A 13,436-nucleotide genomic window follows, 5' to 3' on the forward strand; every position below is an offset into this window, starting at 1 on the left:
GCAGTTCACGCTGCTACCACTCCTGCTACACCATCGCCAGCCGCACCAACACCTGAAAAGCCATATGTAGGCTCTCTCCCAAAATGCGATAAGTGTAATTTCCACCATAACGGCATGTGCTGAGATTTGCATTGCACCAACTGTAACCGGAGAGGGAACACCACCCGGTATTGCAAAGCACCGCAACAACAAAATAGCCAACCCAACAATGCTGGAGCAAGTCAAGCATGTTATGGGTGCGGGGAGACTGGCCATTACAAATGAAACTGTCCCAAGGCCAACAATCTGAGTGCAGGGGTAACAAATAGAGTCCTAACAATGGGACAAGGGGAGGCTGTGTAGGATCCAACGGTAATCACTGGTACGTTCCTCCTTAGCAACATCTATGCATGCATCTTATTTGATAGTGGGGTGGAACAAAGTTTCGTGAGTCATAAATTTAAACACTTACTCAATCAAAGTCCCCAAAAGTTAAATGAAACTTTCACGGTAGAAATGGCTAATGGGAAAAAAGAAATAACCAACAATGTATTCATAGGATGCACGTTAACATTAAATAAACACTCATTCCAAATCAACTTAATGCCGGTTACCAAAAAAAGCTTTGATGTGATCATCAGTATGGATTGGTTAAGCCTCCACCATGCTGATATTATGTGCTGTGAGAAGGCCGTTCGCCTTCACCTACCAAATGGCGAAACCCTAATTATCTACGACGATAAACCCGATGCAAACTTCCATCTCATCTGATGCATTAAGGCACAAAAGTTCTTTCACAAAAAGAACCATGCCTTCCTAGCCCATTATTAAGTAGGTGTGGATTTGTGATGGTTGAAGGGCAGTCAATATCATCATTATAAAAATTATGGTTCAAAGGAATCTGAAGCTTTTTCTATATAAAATTATTAGCCTTAGTTTCCCTTGGTCATTTGACGGGCAAAAAAACAGGGCCGTTATGATCTCTTGGTGAATAATTTAATTAATCAACATTACATGCACTTGGAAATATGGAAATTCAAAGATCAGATGAATGTAGTGAGTTTGAAAAAGAAAGAAATTTTAAATCTTGTTTTAGAAGGATAGAAATTTACCATTGCCAAATATTTTTAATTGGTTTAATTTGTGTTTGAATGGTATTGGAAAAGGTTCTCGTCAACAAAGACAAGGCTTAATAAATTACTGTTAATTCCTCCCAACATGTTCTTTAAATTTATGTAAGATAAAGTAATGAAATATTAGAAATGTATTTTCGTCTTTTACCTCAACTCTAAAAAGTGAGGTGGCAGGGTAGTATCAATCAACATGTAGCCCATTTTTAACAACCAAGAACATGGAAAAGTTTCGTTAAACATCTCCTTCAAGGATTCCATAGTGTAATATCCGGTTTTTCTAAGGAAAATTTTTATAAATAATTATTGAGTTTTGGTTGACCACGACGTGGTGAAGGCTCACCACAATGTGGCCATGCTAGAATGTTTGTGGGACTTTAATAAGACCTCACAACGTGGCATTGTTAGCAATGACGTGGTGAGTGACTGAAGCATTAAACCTTAAATTATCAGGTATTTAAATGAAATAGGGAGGCTAGGGTTGCCCACCCTCAGCCTCCATCACTATTAAACCTCTGAGTTTGTAACCCTAATCTCCTTTGAATCTTTTGATCTATTTGGGCCTTTGTGGGTGGTTTTTAGCTCCTTATTGAAGAAGAATACTCCATTGGTGTATTGTTTGGAGCAAGCAAGCTTATTCCATCATTTGGTTTTGTTGCTGGACCTTTGTAAGTTGTCAAGCTTCTACCTTTCTCTTTCAAGAATGCTAGATCTAGGTTTTTGCTCTTATTTCTTCATGTTGGGTTGATTGGAATTCATGGAGTCCATAAAGTTGGCAAGTTTATGGATTATTAAGATCCCCTTGCTATCATATGTTTTGAATTGGGAGTTTAATGCCATTTTGAGTTCCATGCTTAAGATTTTTAGTAGTATTGCTTCATTTTGACCTAAGTTTGGATCTAGAATTGTTATGGACATGAATGTTTGAAAAAACAATGATAGTTGGAATATTTTAGACCTTAGTGAGGCTTCTGGAAGGTTGGAAGGAAATGGTTAACATATTAAGGGCTAGATTTGTTAAGTTGCTGGAACCTAGTTACCATGACGTGGCGTTTGGATACCATAACGTGGAGACTGGGGAAAACCCAACAATTTTGTCCTGAAGCGCCCATGATATGGCAATGTGAGGCCACGATGTGGTGACCTATCCACCTGACCTGGACTGTTGACTTTGACTAGGATTTTCACCAAGTGTGACCTAAGGGTATGCTGATAACTAGCTTGAGACTAGGTCTTTGGTTGATGTATATGTGACTTTTAGAGTTAATAGTTAGTGTTGTGATCTGGTTAGCTATATTTTCAGTGGAGTGAGGTGAGTCTCCTTATAGTACTTGCGGGTCGAAGGCACTAATGTCGACACATTGGATTATGTTATAGTATGCTAGCTGTCTTTGTGACTCTTGCATGTGTTGTCTATTTATGTATATATACCGAACAAGGCCCAATGCCTGGCGGGGCCCGATGAATTTACTAGGCGGGGCCCGATGCCAAGCGGGGACTGATGAATGTATCGGGAGGGGCCCAATGACGGGCGTGGCCCAATGTTTGTATGTGTGCATGATATGTATGGTATGATGTATTTTGGGGAAATCACTAAGTTTTTTTTCTTATGATTTTTGTTTAACATGTTTCAGGTGCTTCCAGTTCCAAGGGGAAGGGCTCGGGTTAATCGTATCACACGTACCCTTGATTTATGCATGTTGATTTGGATATATTTATGGACGATTGTTGTTATACTTTGATTTTCACATCATGGTGTTCTGTATAAAATTGAATGGTTGGTGGTTTTATCTAATCCAAAAATGAAATTTTTACTTATGAGTTCTTGGGATGTTACAAGTTAATATCAGAGCCTTGGTTTGAGGGATTTGGGCACACTCTTGGGGTGTCTGAACTCAAATTGAGGAATTAGTAATCTTTTGATAGGAAATAAATTTTATAAAAAGATTTTATAAAGAAAAAGGGGGTATGGTGTGTACAATCAACCTAGCTCAAGTAAGTGATTCTCAGAATGCCCATACATCCTTGTTCTGTTATATGTTATGAGAATTTCATGCTAGATTAGGGCTAAATATATGCTCAAGATTTCATATTGGAGAGATGCCTTTATATGTCTGATTGTTTGCGCTTTGAGAGTTGCATGCTAATATGGAATTTTAGATGATTGGATGGATTGGCCTGATATGTGATGCCTGTTAACCAAAGAAGAATTGGATGTTATATTAGATTTGGAATCTTTCTTGGTAGAAAGTGAGCTCGATATGTCCTCTGTTTGGTTGTGGCTTGGAGTGTTACTGCATGAATGTTGCTTGCTTTGTGCTTTTTGGGACTCTTCTGATGGGTTTGAGCCATAAGAACTTTCCTATGTGCACATGCAAACCCTAATGCTTGGATCTAGGTTTCTCTAACTGAACATGCAATGTATCCAATAATTTCATTCATAGATCTAGTGTAAACAAACAATTCATAACATATGAAATCAGATCTAGAAGAATACATTGAGTTGCTCGCTTGAAACTTCTTGTTCTTGGAGCTTAGAGTCACAATTGTCACTCCTCTAATGGCTTACAAACACCTACTAGCAAGAGGATGATTTGAGAGAGGGAGAGAGGTGAGCAATCGACCCTATGGTTTCCTCAATCATAGAGTGGCCGATTACCCTCACCCAAGGGATCTATTTATACTATGACCTCCTAGTGTTTCACCATAAACCCTAATTGGGAAACTTAGCCTCAAAGCAATCCAAAGATCCTTCTAGATGATAACCTTGGACAATTTTAAGATATCCTTATCTTACAAATCGTCCCCCCTTATTATCTATAAGGATTCATAGCCCAAAACACAACTATCACACATTTGACAGTTTATGCCCCTTTATTCAATTAATCTCTTTAAGTCGCCAAATTAATTCCTAATTAATTTATGACTTATATCAATCAAATAATATTATTATTCCTTTAACATATTATTCTTATAATACTATAATAGTAATATATCTTCTCTCTATATAAATCACCTTGTCAAGTTGTTATGGTGAAGGCAACCCAAAAGGACCATGCACAACCGGGTCAAGTACTTACCAAATATAGTTACAGTCTTAGACACTAATCCAACAGTCTCCCACTTGGATAAGTCTAGTTACTATAAATGTAAACACAATCTGATTTGCAATCGTAGCTCTCAAAGACGCTGTCAAATCTGATCTTATCAGTATCCTGTCCATTAGATAAGGGATCGTATAGTCCTCTGTTTTGATATCGTGCAGACAATCTCATGAAACATTGTCATACTTATTGTCTAGCAATTAGTTTCTCGATCTCAGATTTACTTGACATAGAACTTAATTGAACACATCAATTCAGTCCTAACCGGGCCCGACACATAAGTCAAATCAAATCATCGAGTGGCCGTGATATCGCTTTTACCCTCTTAGGATAAAAGTAACAGATAAACTTCGACTTATATGCATTTACTTATTCACTAATCAACTATACACAACAATGCGTTTTATGACATCAATTTACTGATGCGGTTTCGCATTATCAATGCATAACCAATTAGTAAACAATAAACCATATATCTTGGTTTCAAGACCATATGATATTATGTCTTGTGATCACTTGCGGTACATTCCATAAAGTGATTCCAGCAAACGCGGATTTTTTTCCAATGCTCAAAACTTGTTCATAAGCACTCATGAACGTTGTATCAAACCGTTGCTATGTCTAATACCTTTTAGACAATCTACACACCAATTCATGACAATCTTCATTCATACCTACTTCCAACATATGAACGATTGTGGATTGTTTGAATAATTCGATTATTCTTAATAAACTCAATTATTCTGGAAGTCAAAAAATGCAAAGTGAAACAATAGTTAAACAATTAACATTAGACAAAACTTTTAAATATTACTCCTTTATTTAATCATCAAATGTCAAATACATTTATCTATTACAAGTTTCCAAACTATCTAATCTAAACTAATATCATCCTTCAGCCCAATGCTCCTAGCGTGCTGCAAGTGCTTAACCCTACTCAGTCCCTTCGTAAGCGGATCTGCTGGGTTATCTTCTGATGATATCCTCTTAACCACGAGGTGTCCTTCTTCTACTCGACGTCTAATAAATTGGTACTTCCTGTTGATATGTCGAGATCTACCATGATCCCTCGGTTCCTTGGTCAAGGAAACCGCTCCTTCATTATCACAGAAAATTTTCATAGGCTCCTTTATGGCAGGCACAACTTCAAGGTCACCAATGAAGTTCTTCAACCATATTGCCTCCTTTGACGCTTTGCTCGCTGCTATGTACTCTGATTCGCACGTTGAATCAGCTACAGTTTCCTGCTTGGAACTTTTCCAAGTCATTGCTCCTCCATTAAGGGTAAAGACCCAGCTTGACTGCGAATGGTAGTTGTCTCTGTCGATCTGGAAGCTGGCATCACTATACCCTCGCACCTTTAAGTCATTACTCCCTCCGAGGACTAAAAACCATTCCTTGGTCCTCCGAAGGTACTTAAGGATATTCTTGACCGCAATCCAATGACCTCTGCCAGGGTTCCCTTGATATCTACTGACCATGATTAAAGCAAAGGCCACATCAGGGCGAGTACAAGTCATAGCGTACATGATTGAGCCAACTGCGGAAGCGTAGGGTACTTGACTCATCTCAACTATCTCGGCTTCTGTACTCGGACTTTGAGTCTTACTCAATCTGGCATTACTCTTCGAGTTTTCCTTACTAAAACGTTTTAGTACCTTATCTAAGTAAGTATTCTGACTAAGTCCTATTAGTCTCTTACTTCATTCTCTCACTATCCTTATTCCCAAAATATAGGAAGCCTCTCCGAGGTCCTTCATAGCGAAACACTTCCCGAGCCAGGACTTAACTTCCTGCAGGGTTGGAATGTCATTTCCCATGAGTAGTATGTCATTGACATACAAAATGAGGAAGCTAACTATACTCCCACTGGCTTTGACATATACACATGATTCATCTTCGCTTCGTACAAATCCAAACTCTTTGACTTTCTCATCAAAGCAAAGATTCCATTTGCGAGATGGTTGCTTAAGTCCATAAATGGACTTCTCAAGCTTGCACACTCTATTGGGATGCTTGGCATAGACAAAACCCTCTGGCTGATCCATATAAATATCCTCAGCCAACTTCCCGTTAAGGAAAACGGTTTTGACATCCATTTTCCATATCTCATAATCATGAAATGCAGCAACGGCTAACATCACCCTTATAGACTTTATTTTCGCAACTGGTGAGGAGGTCTCATCATAGTCAACTCCGGGAGTTTGAGTAAAGCCCTTCGCGACCAATCGCGCCTTATACGTGTGTACATTCCCATCCACGTCGGTCTTCTTCTTGAAGATCCACTTGCACCCAACCGTCTTACGTCCGGGCACATTGTCAACCAAATTCCAAACTTGGTTGTCATACATGGACTAAATCTCGTTGTCCATCGCCTCTTTCCATTTCGCAGACTCTGGGCCTGCCATGGCTTCCTTATAGCTATTAGGTTCATCTAGATTTATTAGTGTACCATCAGTAATATACGTGTCCCCTTCAGTAGTAATATGAAATCCATAAAACTGGGGTTGAACTCTAACTCTTTCGGAACGTCTAAGAGGTAAGGATTCATCAATTAGTTCAACCGGAGTTTCCTCCTCGGGTTGAGCGCCAACGGTCGAGGTTCCTTCATCACTCGACTCTTGAATCTCATCAAGATCGATTTTCCTCCCACTGTCTCTTTGGCTTAAGAGTTCTCGTTCTCGGAAAACCCCTCTTCTCGCAACGAAGACAACATTGTCACTCGGTCTATAGAAGAGATATCCAAAGGATTTCTGCGGGTAGCCGATGAAAATACATCGCTCACTACGAGGTTCGAGCTTGTCTTGAGTCTCTCGTCTTATGAAAACCTCACAACCCCAAACCTTGATATGTGCCAACGAGGGAGCTTTCCCTGTCCACATTCCGTGAGGTGTTTTGGCAACCTTCTTTGTAGGGACTCGGTTAAGGATGTGGGCGGCAGTCTCTAAGGCATACCCCCAGAATGAGATAGGTAGTGAAGCACGACTCATCATAGAACGGACCATGTCTAACAAGGTTCGATTACGCCTTTTTGCCACACCATTCAACTGCGGTGTCCTAGGTGGCGTCAATTTCAAAACTATTCCGCATTCCTTGAGATAGTCGTGGAATTCAAGACTTAGGTACTCTCCTCCTCGATCGGATTGAAGCGTCTTGATTTTCCTGCCCAATTGGTTCTCCACTTCATATTTGAACTCTTTGAACTTTTCAAACGTTTCTGACTTGTGCTTGATTAAGTAAATATACCCATATCTACTATAATCATCGGTGAAAGTCACATAGAAGCAGTTCGCATCCTCTGTGGCGGATCTAAAGGGCCCACATACATCAGTATGTATGGGAACCAATAAACCCTCACCCCTCTCACAAGTGCCAATGAAGGGTGACTTGGTCATCTTTCCAAGTAAACAAGATTCGCACATGTCATCTTCCCTAAGGTCAAATGACTCCAACACTCCATCCTTTTGGAGTTGGGCTATGCGCTTCTTGTTGACATGTCCAAGACGACAATGCCACAAACATGCTTTATCCATACTATTGGAAGAATCCATACACAACACATCATTTCCTAGGTTATCTACAACCATAACAGTTTCATAAATTCCATTACAAGGCATTGCTTCAAAGTATAAAACACCATTTAGATAAGCATAAAGAGAACCATTCTCATTATTAAACGAATATCTAAATCCTTGTCTAAATAAACCATGAAAATAAATGATGTTTCTTGCCATATCTGGCGAGTAGCAACAATTATTTAAATCTAAATTCAATCCATTACTAAGCACTAAAGAATACACTCCAATCTTGGTAACAGGCGACGATCTTCTGTTCCCCATGATTAGATTTGTTCTTCCAAGCTCCACATCCCTATTTCTTCCAAGTCCCTACAAATCAGAACAAATGTGGTAACCACACCCTGTATCAAGAACCCAAGAAATAGCATGAGATGAATCATTAGATTTAATTGTGTAAATACCTACGAAAGATGGCTTGATCTTTCCATCCTTGATGGCTTGCAGATATTCCGGGCAGCTTCTCTTCCAATGCTCTATTTTGTGGCAATGATGGCACTCTGCCTCCTTTGGGTTTGGGTTGGGCTTAGCAGGATCAACCTTGGTCCCACTAGAAGAGGAACCATCTTGGGACTTTCCCTTGCGGTGGTTCTTAGAAGAAGCCTTCCTCTTCTTACCCCTTCCCTGCCCAATAGCCAAAATAGGAGCAGCGGGTGGATTGGGAGTTGGTGCAACAGACTTGTCCTTGAGGTTGCTCTCAGCAGTCCTTAGGAGCCCTTGGAGTTTGCTTAGGGTGACCTCTTCTTTGTTCATGTGGTAGGTCATCCTAAATTGGTTGTAGCATGAGGGCAAGGAGTTAAGAACAATGTCGATAGCCAAATCTTCCCCAAAGTTGATATTCAACTTGCAAAGACGATCAACATACCTTTGCATCTTTTGCAAGTGCACGGTTAGAGACTCTCCACTTCCCATTTTAGCAGTGATCATATTAGTAATGATCTCATAGCGCTCTTTCCTCGTGCTTTGGTGGTACCTCTCCATTAAGTCTTGATGCATTTCATAGGGATACATGTCCTCATAGGACTTTTGGAATTCTTGGTTCATTGTGGCTATCATGATGCAATGGAATTTCCTTGTATCACATTCGTGGGTCTCAAAGAGAGCCATTTCTTCGGGAGAAGAGATTTCTGGGTTAACCTTCTCGAGCTTTTTGTCGAGGACATACTCTTTGTCCTCGTAGCATGCAATTGTGCGAATGTATCTTATCCATTCGCTAAAGTTCGATCCATCGAAAGTCAATTTTTGAAAAAGACTCATTAGCGTGAATGAGTTAGCAGCAGCGTTGTTCGCGTTCGACATCTACAAATAGAAAGGACAAAGTTTGATTAGAAATGAATCCCTAATTAAACACCCAAAATGAAAAATTAGGGCTAGGACCCAACAACATTATTTACATATTAGAAAAGGGATGTCGTAATCCAACATGCAAATAATTTGGAGGTAAGTGAATGACGATTCACTAATTCTTCACCATGAAAAACATAACCTTGAGTTTTAAATGTATTGAGAATTCCTAGGTTTTCTTGGAGATTCATTGAACTTTTCAATGGCATGTTTAAATCTCGATATGCCCCTCTCGTTTATGACTGGGATGCCGAGGATCACAAAGTGGGTGTGAATAACCATGCAAATCTACACGGTGCCTTCATTGTTACAATCACCTATTCGATGTGCCGGTAAACCACACACGCTCCATCGAACTATGATAAACAATGAATCACCCTTTGCCACCTTTGCTTAGAACCAATTAGTGTGCCGGTAAACCACACACGCTCCACTAACTTCTTAGCAAGGGTGCAAAGTGTAATTTCATGAGATTGCATCAATTCACTTTTGCCTAAAGTAACTAGGATTGAGAATTTGAAAAACGTGTAGTTAGTTTATATTTTAACATTATACTTTTAATGAGGAGAGAGTTGCCCTATCCTACCCGTTTGGCTAACGACCCTCCACCAGTCAAGCAAGCGGTGGGTGTGAGTGTACACCCATTAAGCGTCATTTTATAGGCAGCAACCTTATACCCACCTTATAGACCGGCTTCGTGAATGAGGCCTACTAACGGCAAGACTAGCATTTTAATTATACATATATATTCATTAAACTTGTAATAATATAATAGTATAAGGTTAAATTTTAAACTTGTAAAACTCTAGGGGTTGAAATTTAAATTCTTCAAAATTAAACTTTTAATCACAAAATTCAAATTTCAAAACTTGAGGACAAATTTTGAACTTTTCAAAACTAAAGGGATCAAATAACAAATAATTTAAATCAAGCAATTAATCTCATAATTATCTATAGTTGATTTATTTAATATTACTTGCAAGATAATTATCCAATTTAATCCAAATAATCAATCATTGTCATATAAGGAAATTATTATTCATTCAAATGGTTATTATCTTTTGTTTTGTCAAGAATATACTCATATATATCATAAAATTCGGATATTGATGACCTAAAACAGTTAAGGCAAGTTTCCTCAAGTGAAACAGCAAGAAATCCCGAGATAAGCTCTATCTGACCCTTAAACTCGCCGAGTACCACAATGGACTTGCCGAGTTGGTGCTACTCGCCAAGTCCACTATGGAACTCGCCAAGTTCACCAGTCAGATCCACAAAAAAATGAAGTTTCAAGCAACATACAATCAACCAATGCATCAATTAAATAGAAACCAATCAAGGCTCTGATACCACTGATGGGTTTGATCCATAAGAACTTTCCTATGTGCACATGCAAACCCTAATGCTTGGATCTAGGTTTCTCTAATTGAACATGCAATGTATCCAAGACTTTTATTCATAGATCTAGTGTAAACAAAAAATTCATAACATATGAAATCAGATCTAGAAGAATACCTTGAGTAGCAAGAGGACGATTTGAGATAGGGAGAGAGGTGAGCAATCGACCCTATGGTTTCCTCAATCATAGAGTGGCCGATTTCCCTTACCCAAGGGATCTATTTATATTATGACCTCCTAGTGTTTCACCCTAAACCCTAATTGGGAAACTTAGCCTCAAAGCAATCCAAAGATCCTTCTAGATGATAACCTTGGACAATTTTAAGATATCCTTATCTTACAAATCGTCCCCCCTTATTATCTATAAGGATTCATAGCCCAAAACACAACTATCACACATTTGACAGTTTATGCCCCTTTATTCAATTAATCTCTTTAAGTCGCCAAATTAATTCCTAATTAATTTATGACTTATATCAATCAAATAAAATTATTATTTATTTACATATTATTCTTATAATACTATAATAATAATATCTCTTCTCTCTATATAAATCACCTTGTCAAGTTGCTATGGTGAAGGCAACCCAAAAGGACCATGCACAACCGGGTCAAGTACTTACCAAATATAGTTACAGCCTTAGACACTAATCCAACATCTTCATCATGTGAAATAACCATTAAGTGAGTATGTTAAGTCACATGTTACATAGGTTAAAGAATTTCAGAGTGACTGATTTAACCCTAGTGCGCAACTCTTGTCTGAGTCCATCCATTGTAGGGATGAGTCTTTTACTTGAAGGATTATCTAAGTTGTGTTGCATGTGATTGTATTCATGAAGTAGTTAATTGAAATTATTGGGAGTTCTTCCACAATTGATGGCAGGGAGAGGTCGGGAACCTAGGAGAGCCAAGGAAGGTCTATAGTGGGTTTCTATGCGTTGTTCAACAGGAATGTGGGTACCAGTTTGAGAAAGTGACATGGAGGATTCAGAGTAATTCTTGAGGATAGTATGGATATGTGTGGAAGGTAGTATTTGGCCCGTACTATTGGAAGCACAGGATCCATACTCAAATCGAGGAGAGTCACAAATAATCTAGGAAGCCTATGGATTGAGGATTCTTGAGTATGTTCTAGTCATTTGTATGAATGCTTTTCAGAATGGTGATGAGTACACATAGAAGAGGTTAAGATTCTAGTTCAAGCTCAGGTGCAGGTATTGGGCTGATTGATGGGCAGATGCGGGACTTCACTTCGTCGGAGATCACTTATGGTATTTTGGTGCAGACTCTTGTGATCTTTGGATCAGTCAAGGAGGGGATTATGGAGATTTTTTAGGAGTATCTAGGCGTGTTCCACACCGAGATTATGGCTATTGTGGGAGCTCACACTCTTTCCTTCCGCGAGTGTCATGCTTGTGGAGCTCTGGATTTCTTTGAAGAAAAGGACCCTACTGCTAGTAGAAGGTGGTTAGCGTTTATGGTGAACGCTTTCCAGATGAGATTCTACCCTGAGGGGTCGAAGGTCAGGTTTGATTCCTGTCTTCTGCAAGATAGAGCTCGAGATTGGTTGAAGGAGGTATATTTCTCTTTGGGAGGTGAAGCAATTAAGACAATGACTTGGGATGAGTTTGTAACCTAGGGTAAAGTTTGCACCGGCTATTGAGGTACAACAGTTAGCGATGGAGTTCCAAGACCTTCGCCAAAAAACTAAGACTGTGGCGGAGATCACCAAGCTTAGGGAGTGGGCTCTTTTGGTTCAACTGTATGTCGCAGATGAAAAGATGAATAAGACCAGGTACCATGATATGTTACGAATAGATATCAGGGAGTGTGTGAGCTTTTCAAATTGTCAAAATTTGGAAGAGATTATTGCTAGAGCCCGAGAGCGGGATATTGATTTGGAGCACCTAGGGAAGAGGAAGCCATAATAGGTGTAGAGAGTTGGGGGTCCTATAAAGAGACCCAAGATTTATGATCAGCGATTGAGGGATCGGCAGGGCGGAGGTCAGTGCAATACTTGAGAGAAGCAGTGATGGAGATTTGCCAATCTAAGGGTATAAGTTGCTACAAGTGTGGAAGGATTGTTCATGTCAACAGAGATTGTCCCTAAGGGACAAGTTTGTTTTATTCAACTGTAACCAAGTGGGCTACAAGAAGGCTGACTGTCCGGAGTAGATGAAAGGAGTAGTGAGGACACCTACTCTAGTCACTCTGAGGATCGTTGATGGTCACGAGGGTACAGTGGAAGTTCCTGTGGTGAGGAGCCTATTATTGCAGTCACAGGCAGATGGGATCTGATTGCCATCAGTTGACATCATAGGTAGGTGATGTATTTTCTTCCTTCATGCTCTTATTAATAATGCTTATGGTAATATGATTGGTTGTGAGATGCTATATGTGGTTGGTCTCCACCTTGAAATTAGTTTTTTCTTCATGATGGTCTAAACATTTTATCATGAGAATTTTCTTATCCCATTTTGCATACTAAGAGCCGTGTTTAGGGGATTTTGGGTGAGCCAGTTTTGGATTTCGATGTGTGAGGATTCCGCTATCATCGAAACAATTTTAAAGTGAGAAAAGATAAGCCACTGATTTGATCTTTGGTAAGATCAGCAAGAAATCAAGGAATCCGTGAGGTGGTCATGTCGGGTTTGAATGCAAGATATGTAGGGGTTCTCCATGGTTTCAATGCAATGCGAAATTGATTTGATCATGGATGCAAGACTAGTAGTTGTAAATATCATACCTTCGTATTGTGGTCAGTCGCAGGTTCGCTTGGGAATTGCTATAAATGCAAGTAGGTCATGGATGGTTGGGTACCCATTTCGATAACTGATATGTTGGTCCTCATCATCCAATAAGTTATCGAGGACTTGTAGTGAATTCAATTGGAAAGTACCTGG

This window comes from Lactuca sativa, chromosome 3 (assembly GCF_002870075.4).
Source record: "Lactuca sativa cultivar Salinas chromosome 3, Lsat_Salinas_v11, whole genome shotgun sequence".
NCBI lineage: Eukaryota > Viridiplantae > Streptophyta > Magnoliopsida > Asterales > Asteraceae > Lactuca > Lactuca sativa.